Source organism: Myodes glareolus, chromosome X, assembly GCF_982192425.1.
Source record: "Myodes glareolus chromosome X, mMyoGla1.1, whole genome shotgun sequence".
NCBI classification, from domain to species: Eukaryota; Metazoa; Chordata; class Mammalia; order Rodentia; family Cricetidae; genus Myodes; species Myodes glareolus.
In genome coordinates, this window is record NC_142053.1 from 33,882,662 (window position 1) to 33,896,766 (window position 14,105).

The 14,105-nt window shown below is 39.0% G+C and overlaps 1 protein-coding gene across 1 annotated transcript in view; it reads right to left on the reverse strand.

Annotated features, from left to right (window-relative positions):
* Tenm1 (teneurin transmembrane protein 1) overlaps positions 1 to 14,105 on the reverse strand; it is an 819,764-nt gene that overhangs the window by 45,491 nt on the left and 760,168 nt on the right. The window lies entirely within an intron of this gene.

Sequence of the window (14,105 nt, forward strand, 5' to 3'; positions counted from 1 at the left end):
GCGAAGAAACAGGTTGGTTTCTGATTTCCCCGAATGTTTGATGAGAACTTTCTCTGTACTAAGCCTTGTGCTACGCTTTAGGGATTAAAATATAGTTTTCCGAGACATAAACCTATGCCCTTAAGGGACTGTTTGGTCTGGTAGGGCCCTTGAAAGCACTATTAGGGATCACTCTCCATATTGTGAGAAGGAAGCAATAGAAAGGGCATGAGAGGACTTGACATAGATGTGGAGGCGGGATATTAATAGATAGGGGGGTGTGCAAGCCAAGGGTGAAGACACTAGTAGCAGAAGAGCAGCCTAAGGGCAAGGACCATTTGGGTAGAGCAAATAGCAAGGGTAAAAGCCTAAACATCAGAGACGGCATGACTCATCTTGGGTACAATTAATATTTCAGTAAGGTGAAGATAGTTTCAGTGCGTGGAAATAATAAAGGGATGCCAATCAGGAGGTAGTGAGTGACTAGATGTTGAGGGTAAATCCTGTCCTTTTCAAAGTTAGGTCTCATGGTACTAACCTTCAGTGTGACTGTGTTTGGAGCTGGGTATCTAAAGAAGAAATTTGGATAGTTAAGTTGGTAAGAGTGGAGACCTCTCCAAACTGTAAGTGTGATTATGAAAATGGAGACTGCACACACTTAGAGGTTGTCAATATGTGGATATAGCAAGAAGATGGCCATCTGAATGTAAAAAAGAGAGGCCTTACAAGAAGTCAACGTCTGTGTCTTTGGTTTCCAGTGGCCAAAGATTTGAGAAAATAAATTTTGGTATTGAAGACCCCTGAACTTTGCTATTTTGTTATAGCATCTCTGCTAAATAAATATACCAGGTAATGAAAGGAAGCACATATCAGTTTTGTTCTTGTGACTGGAGTAGTCACTGAAGGACTTTAAGTCGGAGGATAGCACAGTCATATTTGGGTTTCAGATGGATCTTCCTGGCTGCTCTAGAGACAATGTGGGAGGCAGAGGTGAGACCAGCCAGTTTGGTGGCTTCTGCATTAGGCTAGGTATAGGAATTAATGCTATATAAATTAGGAAGGCAATGTAGGGTATTTAGAGTACAGAGACTTGAGATGTTTGAGAGGAGTAAACAGTGTGTGTGTGTGTGTGTGTGCATGCACATGCGTGTGTACATGTATGTGTCTAGTGTGCCCTGTCCAAGGGCTGTGCTAGATGCTGAGGATAAACAAACTAAACATGATTTCACTGTAGTTTTTTTCTGGACATGAGTTGGCTCAGTGCCTGCCCTGACATTTCCCGATGGTGACTGCTTATCCCTAGGCACTTCAAGGAGAACTCTGTTCCATCTTGCACTCCCCACATCAGCACTCATTACCATCCATTTCTCTCCTTTCAGGCTAGACGAAGGCAGAAAAAAATCTTATTCAGGACTAAAATAGTGAAAGTAATGTAACTACGCTTTTCAACTTTGCCAAAAAGCCGATGGAAGTCTTTGTTTTTCTCACGGATTCGGAATGTTTGGAAAGTAGATATGGACTTTCACTGCATTTTGAGGCCCAGAACTTCCTCAGCTGAAAGAGACCTTATGAACAGCGATTAATAAAGTGGGAAAAGGCCTGATCTGATGTCTGAGATAAGAACTTATTTTTTTACTTCTGCCCTCTCAGGGCAGGCAACTGGTGCTATGAGAAAAGCAAAGGTTGCCTTTGGCTTCTCCTTGTTTCACCACACGAGGCCCTTTGCCCCCATGTCTGAGTGTCCCCCAAATGCCCAGCAACCTCCCTGTGTCCCCACATTCTTCTGTGCCCTCTACTTCCACCTCTACAAATGCTGCCCTTCTCTGGTCAGTACCATATGCCTCTGGGCAGCTAGGAATTTGCGTGCTAATGGGGTATAAAGCTCAGCTTGTATTATGCATGTTCTACAAAGCCTTTCGGACTGAGGCCATTGGATAAACATTAAACAGCGGCAGCCACAGCTCCCAGAACAGTTTGTGGTGATGTGTTCCTCAGCATGTCTATCTGAGGCCTTTGCGTGTCAGTGTGCTGCCACAGAGAGACAGAGTGAGTGCCTGCTGCCACTGCTGTTGCTGCTGCTGCTACTGTGGAGGGCTGACTCTTCGTTCACCCTGTGCCCCCACCTTGGACCTCTATATACACTATCAAACTTGGACAGAAGCTGTCTCTGTGCTCTAGTCCTATGGAACACGGTCCCCTAGGAAATAAGTCAGGGCTGGCTGAGGAAGAGGAAATGAATTTATTTCAGTACAACACTCCTATTTTGATCGAGTCTGAAGTCGGTGACCCAGAAAAAACAAAGCTGGCTGAAATGACGTTCTAATTATCCCCACTCAGGGAGCCAGAGCCAGGGCAGAGGCCCGGGAATGGCACACACCTGGCAGAAGCTAGGGAAAGAACATATTTTAGACTCTGTTCTCAGCTATCAAGGCTGCCTCTGAGATAAAGGCTGGCAGTGAGGAAACAAGCTGTGAAATTCTCCAACTCTCTCAACCCGATTTAAGCCGATACTATTGGTGTCATGTTTATTAGATTTAATATTGCCTCAAAAATACACCAGACATTGTGTCTGTTTGTTTTCTTTTCCATCAAATGAGCTACCCTCTGGCAGTTTTCTGTGACTAAAGTGGCCTTTGTGCTTTTGAGACACTTTCTATGCCAGCTACATAGAATCCCTTTAATTCCCATTTGATTCGGTGGGGCAGCTTGTCTATGAGATCTGCTCAGATGAAAGATGTGTGCCTGCTTAGTAGTCGAGGGGCCATTGTTTTAGAGGACGGGTCTTTTCACTGCTTTTAGGTTGTCAGTTCCTTTTATGCCATTCTTATGTTAAATATGTCCATTTCCAGGTAATTTTTCAAGGAACTAGTGCTTTACACCCACACAGTAAAAACAGAGCCTCTCCACTCCACCCAACATATGTAGTGATTTTTTTTTTAGCTGATTCTGGCTGGTGGAACAAGCATCTATTAATTGTGGAGAGAGCCCACAACTCTGTGCTACTGAGATGGATCTAAGGTTAACTTCCAGAAGCTGCTGCCATTTATACAACTGTGATTTTTTTTAAAGTGGGGGGTTGCATGCGGTAGTCGAAAACATTTTCTTTTAGAGTGGGACTCAGAAGAGCCCCAAGAGCAGCAGCGAAGGATCTGTCGACTCTGCTGATCCAGCCTACAGGCAAACCATTAGGTCTAATTTGTGGTGCTTGCCCCACCTTGTAAAAATATACTAATTTTTTCAAAATGTCAAAATGTGTTTAAGCTAAACTAGCATTAAAGGTCACTGGCATAGCCTCTAGCTTCGGAAGAATGTACCCATCCCTCAACAACCTTCCCTGAGAAATAACCCTGAGCAGAAAAGAGCTCTTGGTTGGGAATGTCAGCACTCGACAGTGCTGTCTTCCTCTGCTAATTGAAAACTTGCCTTGAAGGGAATTGACTCTCAGGTCAACCAGTCCTGTGACTGACTTAAAGTTCTAGCTAATTTTGACCTCACTATCAGTGTAGAAGACAGCAGGATCCTATAGAGAAAAACCTGTGTGTAAAAGCAAATTCTAGACATGAGCCCTTTGATTATACAAAGTTCAAAAATGCCTTCAGTTGCAGACCTAACTGTGCAATGAAGAAGACATAGAGCATTGGTTAAATACTTGGCTTCCCTCTAACAGTCGGACTCAGGGTTCCCACACAGGGTTCTGTGTAATAGTAGGAAAACTATGGTATCTTTTATGCAGCTTCGATATTTTCATCTCCATCAAGGAAAATAGGTTAATGATCACATGTTTATATGTTTGAATGTGCATATACATAAAATATTTATTTTCTTACTTATATAGATTAAATGATATGTGGTAATGCATGGTGCTTATCCTGGTGCCTGGCACATGGTAGAGGGTACTAGGTGGTATTAAAATGATTTCATGTAGCTTCCTTTAAACACTTTTTTAAACTTCAGTTTTCTATGTAAGATTTTTCATGAATTTTGATTCAGCTCTGTGCCAACTATACTGGAGTAGACCTAATATTTTTCTTTAAGTTGACCCATTTCTTAAGTAGGAATGTGTAGTTCTGCCCATTTCTTTGAATCGGTCTATAGCATTCACAAAACCAGAGAAGCTTTAGCCTGTGTCATTAATAGAAGTATTATTTATTGACTCTTTCATCGGTATCAGGTACTTAGTATGGATTAGCACTTTATATACTTTAGAATATAATTATCTGAGAACAATAATTTCTATTCCCAATTTACCATGTTTCTGTCTTTCCTTAGTTCATAGTTAAGAGATGGAAGGCAGATATAGAAATATATCATTCAGTATAGCACAGGTCAATGTCATTTTAAATGCATGCTGAGAATGATATGGGTCCACAGAAGTGGGAGTTCCAGCAAGATTTTTAGAAGTGAAAATTAGAATTAACTTGCAAGAAGGAACAAAGGTACCAAGGATCAAGAATGATCTCGGCAGAGGAAAGATGAATAAAAATAAAGAAGCATGAAATTATATGGAACTGTGGGGCCTATGGACTGGGGTCTCGCAGCTATAATACAGGGTAGCTATTATTGGTAAATGACACTCTAAATGTTTGTGAAGGGATAGGTCCAGGTTTCTAATGAGAGACATTTTCAAGCTGGGGTCAGCACCATGCATTTGTAGAGAATGTTTAGCATCTTTATTCCATATATGTCAGCAGCATCTTTACTTCCATTAATAACAGAAATGTATGTTCCCTAAAGAACAAAACTATCCTTTGTTGAGAACTATTGGACTAAGCTTTAGAAGGATATGTTTTCTAAGACTTTTAGCCTTAAGCTGTAGATGGCAAAGAGAGAATGAGGATCTTTAAAGTCGATAGCTGACAAGGTCAGTTTAATACTACAGAAACATTACTTCGGGTGAAGTTCGGGGGACAGTTGGGGGAAAAGACTAGCTACAGGATAATCAATCCAGAGACCACCCATTTATTATTCCATGCATTCATTTATTCCTTCTCCCATCTAACCATAAGGAGATTCTATCTTCCTGGTACTCGGAGTCTGGGATACTGCTTCTCTTTCAGATGCAGAAGAATTTGTGAGAATTTACAACAGTTATCTACTTTCTCCATAGAAGATATGCTCAGATGTAGTGGAGTGAAGTGATTAGCAGCTCAGTCTCTGCTGTTGAAACATTTTGGATCAAACTTTTAAATGGTAGAATTTGCTACTGCTGCGGCTTCAGCGAATCAACAAGCATTTCAGTCTTCTCCCATAGAAATTAAGTCAAATAATACCTTCCAAAATTTGTAAGAATTCAATGAAAACATAAACATTGTACTTCACCAGAGTACCCGATACACAGGAAGAGGAAAAGAATAGCTAATCTGGATCTGAGGCCAAGCTGTGCAGTGGTCAGGGAAACCCACTCCTGCCTGTGAATCTTGTCTCTCTCCAACTATTGCAATGCTCTCCTCCCTGAACATGCTGTGAACTCTTAAGTTTAAGAACATGGTCATACTCTTTAAAGAATTCCAGAGATTTCATATCACCAGACACTCACTCATTTGCTCTATTCCTCAGGGATTTTTCTACACAATAAAACCTCCAAGAAATCTTTGACTTATTTTGGGATAATATTCAACTAATTCCCTGGCTAATAGTTTGGTTTATTACTTGGGCCACCTTGGTATTTATAACAGTACTTTTGGTCCAGTATCAAGGACAGAACATGTTAAATTAATTTCCTTTCTCTGTCAATTAAAAGCCTATTAGTTCTATCTTTCACACTATGCCACATATTAAGAAACCAGTTCTAAAGAAGAGAGTGGGTTCCTTCACTCATGGAGATTATCGTCTTTTGTTGACATCATTTGGTCTATTTATCTGTTAGTACAGGGGGTTTCCATTGGCATAGAGCAATCAGTTATTCCTTTTCCACTCCAGTCACTTGAAGAAGTTAACTATGGTGGAAATGCCTCAAAGATAAACCATGATTATTACAGTATTCTACAATTACCATCAATTGCTAAGAAGTTCTTTCCCCAAAGTTCCATAAGGTTAGAGAAACCTAGCCATTCTGTAGAAGGCCCTGCCTTCCATCCTAGACACAACTTCTGATCTCCCTCCTTTAGTCTACTCAGAGCTCTGTGGCTCATTTAACAAGTGACTGCTTGACTTTGAGCTCTAAGGCTTCTTCAGTAGGACTTTTCAGCAAGTGTATGATTATCTCCTTTGAGGTATGCCAGCCCTGGGGACAATGCAGTGATGGGACTGAATACTCTGTTCCAGGTGTTCTGCCAGCAGTGTGTTAGATGTCCCCATGCTTCTAAAAGTTGACAACCCCAGATTGTTAGAATCACTTTTTGTCAGTTTTCAAATGGCAGTCTCATTTCTTAACACTGACACTGTCTAAGCATCTTCAAATTTATAGAAGAAGGGAAATGTTGCCTGGAGAAAGTTTTTTTTTTTCACTTGGAAATCACGATGACACCTATAAGAGTGACTTTTCTTACTGATCTTGCTTTTAAAGAGTAGAAATTATTAGAAGGTGAAACATATCAAGATTCTGTGATCTTTTCAGTAAGTGAACTATTTTGCATTATCTCAGATCCACATTCTGTAGCTTGCCATAATGACTGGACACTTTGAGGAATCTCTTAACCCTTGCTCAAAAGCACCCCCATGGTCTGGGTTGTCCAATGAAAGCCCATGAGAAAACTGGAAATTTAAGTTGCAGTATTCATTGAAAATGAATAGGTAGTGTCAATCTAATCATTACTTACATTTATACTAATCTTTAGAATTAGTCTACTACAGAGCACATAGGCTAAACTGTATATACCTCAATGTTCCTAAATTAATATTGAAGTGAGTGAAAGAAAGCAAAGGAAAACAAAAATACCCCCCTATACCCTGAACAAATGGAACAATAATCTCCAAGTAGTAGTCTTGACATTTCATCTTCAAATAATTTACACCTTTATAAGCAAGGTCATTTAGGGACATTATTCTTTTAAGTGCTATCTTTCTTTGCAATATGGGCTAACCACAATTTATCGAGGTGGAATTTCTCCCCCTTATAAATTTGAAGATGCTCAGATAGATCAATATGAAATCTCAAACATGTGCCTATTGATATTCCTGTGTCAGAAACTTCAAGTTCTACACCTACCCAATAGTTCATTCAATTTGTCCTCCTTAATGGCCAACCTCCATTATTATATAATAGACATTGCTATTTAGAACAAAACATTATTTTCAGTTAGCTGTGTAAGTGGAAGTGTGGAATCATCTAGACTAACAAGTGTATGTTTTAAAGATTTCTCAATGGAGAGCTAATTGACCTGAAAGAAGCTTTGTTTGGTCTTAGCTATCTTTGGGATACACTGATGCTGAAGGTTTTGCCAGACATCTTGGACCATGACATTGCTTAGAAATGAAAGTTATGTGCTCAGAAAGTAGTAATGTAGAAGCTTGGATCCTGGGTGGATCTGTGGAGCTTCCACCTCAATCCTGAATAATATATCTATTCTGCCCACTATCTTAGTTGCAATTCTGTTGTATTGAGGGTTTCTCTTACTCTCAATGGAATATAATCAAAATGAATATAGTTGTTAGCTTTTCATTTTGACTGGGGCTACTGATTATACCATTATAGATATACTGGCCTAAAAAAGTTTTAGTGTTTCCTTTTTAGATAAACCCCCTGTTTTTACAAAATTAAGGTAAATTTGTAGACAAATTTCTGTCCTGCCTGGTCCTGCAGCCATTCAGTACCAAAGAAACACAGAGAGGCTTGTATTAATCATAGACTGTTTTGCCTCAACTCTCAGGCATATTATTAACTAGCTCTTACAACTTAAATTAACCCATAATTCTTATCTATGTTTAGCCATGCGGCTTGGTACCTTTTCTCAATAAGGCATTCTCATCTTGCTTCCTCTGCCCTTCTTCTTCCCAGAATTCTCTTAGTCTTGCTGTCCTGTGTATACGTCCTGCCTGGCTACTGGCCAATCAGCATTTTATTAAACAAATATGAGTGACAAATCTTTGCAGTGTACAAGAGCATTATCCCACAGCATATATAAATCTATAAATTAAACTAAATTAGTACTTTGGTAAATGTGGGAAATATCATTAGGGCAGTGTTTTAGAATTGTTTCTTTCAACTGGCACATAAAAAAGCCCTAAAAATTATTCATATTAGTGAAGTACCATGCAAAGTTTTGATATATGTATATATTCTATAATGTTTAAATCAGATTAAATATATTTATCTCCTCCAGAACTTTTCTTTTTCTATGGTTAAAAACTTTCAAAATCCTGTCTTCTAGCCCTTTGAAATGTAAGATTGCTTAATTGTTGCCTGTAGCCACTGAACTGTAACTAGCACAGCAGAATAGTTTGTAATCTTCTAAAGCATGAAGCAACTAACAGTTCTACTCAGCTATGATATCAATGAATTATAATAGCTGGTATGACACAATAACCCTAGTGGTACAATAGTGACATGCATACTTTGGTAGTAACCAACTGCTCTCTAATTAGCTCAAGACCCATTGAATAAGAGGGAAATCATTCCTGGTACTGGAACCTAGTCAACTATCAAGGACTTATGAGTCATGGATCTTGGATAAGAATCTACAACTGCCACTTTACTAAACCAGCATAATACCTAACTATATTCTAAATATTTTTTCCTATTCTCCAGATAAGTATAGTTCTCTTCTCTCATAAAAAAAAGAATCATTGCAACACACAAAGGTCATTGCAGAAAACTTCAACCCATCAAAATTCAGACCCGTGGAGCCCAGTTCCAACTGATACATCTACAAAACAATTAAGACTCAGGGAGGATATATTTGAAGATATCAACAGTTTTCAGTACCACAAAGGAGTCCAGAGACCAAAAATCGTGGGGGATGACTATTCTAGAGGAAAGAAACAGTGAAAGAAGCCCTTCTTTTAATATAGGGGTTTCATTTAAGCTCATTAAGAGAAAAAGCACATATCTCTTCTAAGATGGCTCTTGGGTCCACAATCCCTGTCCAAAAGCATACTGTTGGAGAGCTTGAAAATTCACACTACCACTGGAGACCCAAAGTCTGACGGGTGCTGTAAAAGTTTGTTCATACAGGCTCCCTAAGAACAATCAGCACGTACATATTCTCTATGAGTCTGCCGTGTAATTGCCACTACCTCATCTTAATAACAGGCATAATTGCTCTGAGTTTCCGTCGACACTTTCTGGCATCTCCTTTCTGAAGCCTCAATTTTGGAAATGGCACTTGTGAAAACACAGAATGTTGAATCACTTCCACTTTTCAATTTACAGTCAAAGTCATCTATCAGCGGGAGATGAAGGCCCAGTGTGAAAACTACAGAATGTCCTTCAGACTCCACAGCTAATTTGTTTGTAAATTCGATTGTTATTGTAAGAAGAACATATTGTACATGATGCTACTTACATGATGCTACTTGCCAATTTACTATTTATGTCTGTTGTATCTTGGGTTTTTATCATTGCAGTCAAAGAAATTAACCCTTTCAGCACTTGTAGAAACAGGGAGAGGAACATAGAAGCTTTACTGCTTTCTCTTTTGAGTTTCTATTTTACTTTTACATCTACTTAGTAAATATCTACTGCATATTCATCACTGTGGGGGATAGACTGGCTGAAGGAGGGTCAAGCAGACAATAGTTTTAGAAAATACACAGTTTCGTGAGGCTAGGTAGCAAGAGTAAGTTCTGTGATAGTTCAGTGAAGAGATCACTGTGTGTCTGCGCAGGAGACGGAACTCTTGCCTTCCTGAGAACCAAGGTTTTGCTTGCACAGAAAAGCCTGGCGCTTAAAAAGAAGTCCCTAAAATCACCCTTCAGTTGTTTCCTGCTGAGACGCTGCAGAAACTTGTCTGTTGCCGGTTGTTAATATTATAGTATTGGTTCAAAAAGATAGGCCAAGCTTCCAATTCCCTTTGGCACCTAGAGCAATTTACAGGCCAGAAGTATGAGTGCGCGGCTTTTATGAAATGGTCTGATTTCATTGATCAGTCACTCTGAGATTATGTTTTCATTTCTGTAGCTACTACTAACCCTTCTTGCTGATGTAATATTTCAGGAAGAAACTATTAGAAAAATTTCACCGTGGAGATGTGAAGATATAAGTGGGCAGGGCTCTGAATGGGAAGAGGAAATATCAAAACTCATGATTACTCGCCTCTGAAGTTCATTTAAAGTTAGACTAGAATTCCACAGACTGTCTCTCTCATCAGAACTCTGTAATGTTTCCAAATGATAAGGACATTAATAACAGCAGCTGGCCAAATGAATATTTAGAAAGAGAATTTTACTGGTTGTATTTTCATTAGGGCTTCAATGTGCTTCCGGGTTTTGCCCACTACTTCCTTGTGTGAAAGACAAAATTACACATACTCAACAGATGGCCCAGCTCAAGCTTATGTTTCCAGAACTCTGGAGACTGACCACCTGACCACTTACCACATACCTAGAATAATTTAAGGAAGCATTCAGATTATAGACTTCGGTCTGAACAAAGCGAAAAAAAAAATAGGTGATGCGTATTGAATACCGGAGTTTTAATGAGTGGGGAGTCAAAAATCACCCTCACAACACATTGAGCAGCTCTGGTTGAAGTCTTTTAATAACAGCTTCTTACAGATTCAGTAATGATGAAATCCTCTGTGGCAAACAGTCCACTCTAATTAATGTTTCATCCAAACTGTAAGCATATCTGAGTGACTCCAGCCGCAACAATGACATGAAAATCTAACACCTCATTGCACAGTACGGTGGTTATTAAGTTACTGTCTCACATCTCCAAATTCATCTTTTTAAAGACATCGCTTCGTGATAGTAGGGTTGGACTATGCTCTCTACATTTTCTATTTTGCCAGCTTGATGTTTGATAGATTCTGACAGTACAGAAAATAAAGGTATGCTGGGGGGCTCAAGGAGTGAGAAGGGACGTGTTCCTTTCTGTTTGCTTTCTGTTCCTGTCAACATCACCTCAATAGTAGACCTTCATTCTGGCAGCAATAGCTGGCCTCACTTTCCAGCTAATTTGCATAGTCTGAGACTCAGTGTCATTGTGCCCTCTTATAGGTGCCAGCATCAAATTTGTTATTAGTATATTCTCAATGTGAGAATGCTAGAATCTTTTCCTCAAGAGCCTATGATCTACCGCCATGGAACAAAACTTCATTTCTAGGTTCGAAAAATTTCAAACCTTTCTGTTTGTTTCCCAGCCCTAGAGGTGGTAGCCATTTCCTGAAGGTATCTATAGTTTTCATAATTCATTTAACACCTGTGCCGCCAATCCCATGTATTAAATAGTATTATAATAATCATGTCCTTTCTATTTTTTTCACTGGGTCTCAACTAATATTTACAGTATGAACCCAAACACTGGGATAAAGGAAGAGTAGGCCAGTGGAAATAGTAAAGTCGTGGCGATGGTTAGTCTCAATTGTCAACTTCAAGTAATCTAGAATCATCCAGAGAAAAGTGTCTCTGAGAATGTCTGTGAGGGATTACTTTAATTATGTTAACTGATGTGGTGAGACCTGTCCCATTCTTGGGTGGAACCCTTCTCTGGGTGTGGAGTCCAGGACTGGTAGAAAAGAGAAAGTTCCCTGGGGACTGGCATGCATGCATTGGCTGAGCTCTTCCTCCATATGTGGACAGAATGCAACTAATTAGCTGCTCAACTATCCTGCTGCCTTGATTTCTCTGACATGATGTACTGGTCCTTGAACTGTGAACTAAAATAAACATCTTTACCCTTTAAATTGTTTATATTAGAGTATTTTTATCATATCAACAGAAAATCAGCTAAGATGCTGGTAAGTGTGAAACAGTAAAGGTGAGAAAAAACTACCAAGGGCCATCTTGTTATTAGTCATGCATTAGTTGGCCTAGGCTGACCCAAAATAATAGGTACTAAAATTGCCATTAAAGTCCAAAAACCCACATAAAATAAAGTTGCATGTTAGGAATTTTGTTGTGAATGACTTTAACTAGAGCCTTTCTGACACTTTTGAAATGCTGTTATTATGTACAACCTTCTCATTCTTGTGATATTTGAGGATAATTTTATAGTAGGTTATATGATTTACCCATATGCTTTTGTACTTTGTTGACCTACAACAACATCTATGTGTCCAGAATTTTGTTTGAAAACAGTAATATGTTCAGTATCAACTACTACATTTCTTTTATATTCCCACTTAAGAGTTACCTTGTTAGATACTGGATCATTCCTTCAGAATGGTCTTCCCCTGGATTGGGACAATGGAAGTGTACTGAGAGTTGAATTAAATGGCTATGAGAAAGTATCTCAGTTTATTTTCACATGGATGTTGTAGACACTAAGAGAGAAAGCTGTATTTTGTAATCTTGCCTAATTTTTGTCCTTAAAAATTGGAATCTTACAACATTTACTGGAATAAGCCATATGACAGACGAGTTTCAAACTTTCCAAATGTTTTGGACTTACAATAGTTATTTATCAAATGAATTCCATGCCCCAAAAGAGAGAGTGTGTCTCACAATAAGTCCTCTCAACAAATATACCATGTTGGAAAATGCTTTGTATGTTTCCTTGTTCACATTTACAAATACACTGACTTTTACATGACTAGATGATCCTTTTGTTTTGTAGAACATCATCTTTGGATTGTGTTGTCATTTGATGAAGAAGGCTTGGTGTTGATTTATGTAGTTCCCTTCCCTATAGTTAAGAGGCGCTTGGGGCTATACTTAACGGGATAATCATACATATAAAGAGGCCAGTGGCTTATGATGGGATATTGTCTTAAAACATCTTGAAACAAGTCACAGAGTTTATCCCACAGGCATTCCTGTGTCTTAGACAGGTTCAGGTTCAGCTCAGGTCATAGAATATGCCAAGCAAAACGTATAGAAAAATGCATGGTTCAAAAGTAGTTTGCAAGCTCTGCATTTTGTGACTCTTCCTGAACTTTGGAGATGCTTTTCCTCGGGTGCTTAATAGTTTTAATAAGAGCTAACATGCCATTGTCCTTTGTGGGCAACGAGGACACTGCTGAGGGAGTTTTATTTATGTGATAAATTACATTTTCGATATAGCATTGAACACGGTACTTGACTTTTATTTTAAGGCAACTGAAAACTCTGCCTTTGCCTTTGCAGACACCCAGTAGAGCTTGGATCTGCTGAATTTGAAGGTGTGGGACCTACTGTTCTCTGCTTCGCATATAAGTGGCTTAAACTTTCAACGTGGAAGCATCAATGCAAATATCTGTAATTACAGGTTATTTTTATTAGAGTTTACTGATAGTATGAGTATGTTTACTTGAGAGGCGTAGGCCCCAAAGTACAGTTAAAACTATTTAAGTTATTTGGAGAGCAAAGGTATGTAAAGGAAACCTGTCGATAATCTTGTTGCTACATTTCTCCCAGTTATCATTTTATATTAGGTTAAAAGCCCTGATAGACATGGTTAGACTTGAATATCTTGAAGCGAACAACCCACCAAACCAAAACCCAAAGCAAAAACATTAACAAACCAGAGTCATTGGGTAGGTGAAGGGACTTACAGACTAAACTTGATTCAAAAAATTCAAGGGCACTGCTTCATTTTGAGGAAGCCCTAGCTTCAAAACTTCTTTTGATTTTTTACTTAGCTGGGAGCCTTTCTGTTTCATTTTGTTTTTGTTTGAGCATGATGGCATTCTTATATTGACCTAGATAAACTCTTCTTTGTTATCTACTCTAATATTTATTTGATTTTTGGCAAAACTGGCCCATCTGGAGTGACTGCAGGCTACAAACTGAATAAACTGCCTTTACCCCTCAAGTTTAAAGAGATGGGAGATGATCTAAAAATCCCAAATGCACAGGTGTATGCAGTCACAATACATTCCAGACTTAGCTCCACAATCAGCATATCAGTTCTTGAAAGCAGAAAGAAAATGAAGGATTTGGGGCATCATTCAATGACTTTCACAGTAATCCACCAAGTGATCTAGATAGAACTTCACATAAGTATTAGGACAAAGAAATCCTCTGTGAAGGTCAAAGCAGGCTAAGATCAGTTTCTGGAGCATGTGGATGCCACATCTCATGGAACACACCCACTGATATTTGCTTCC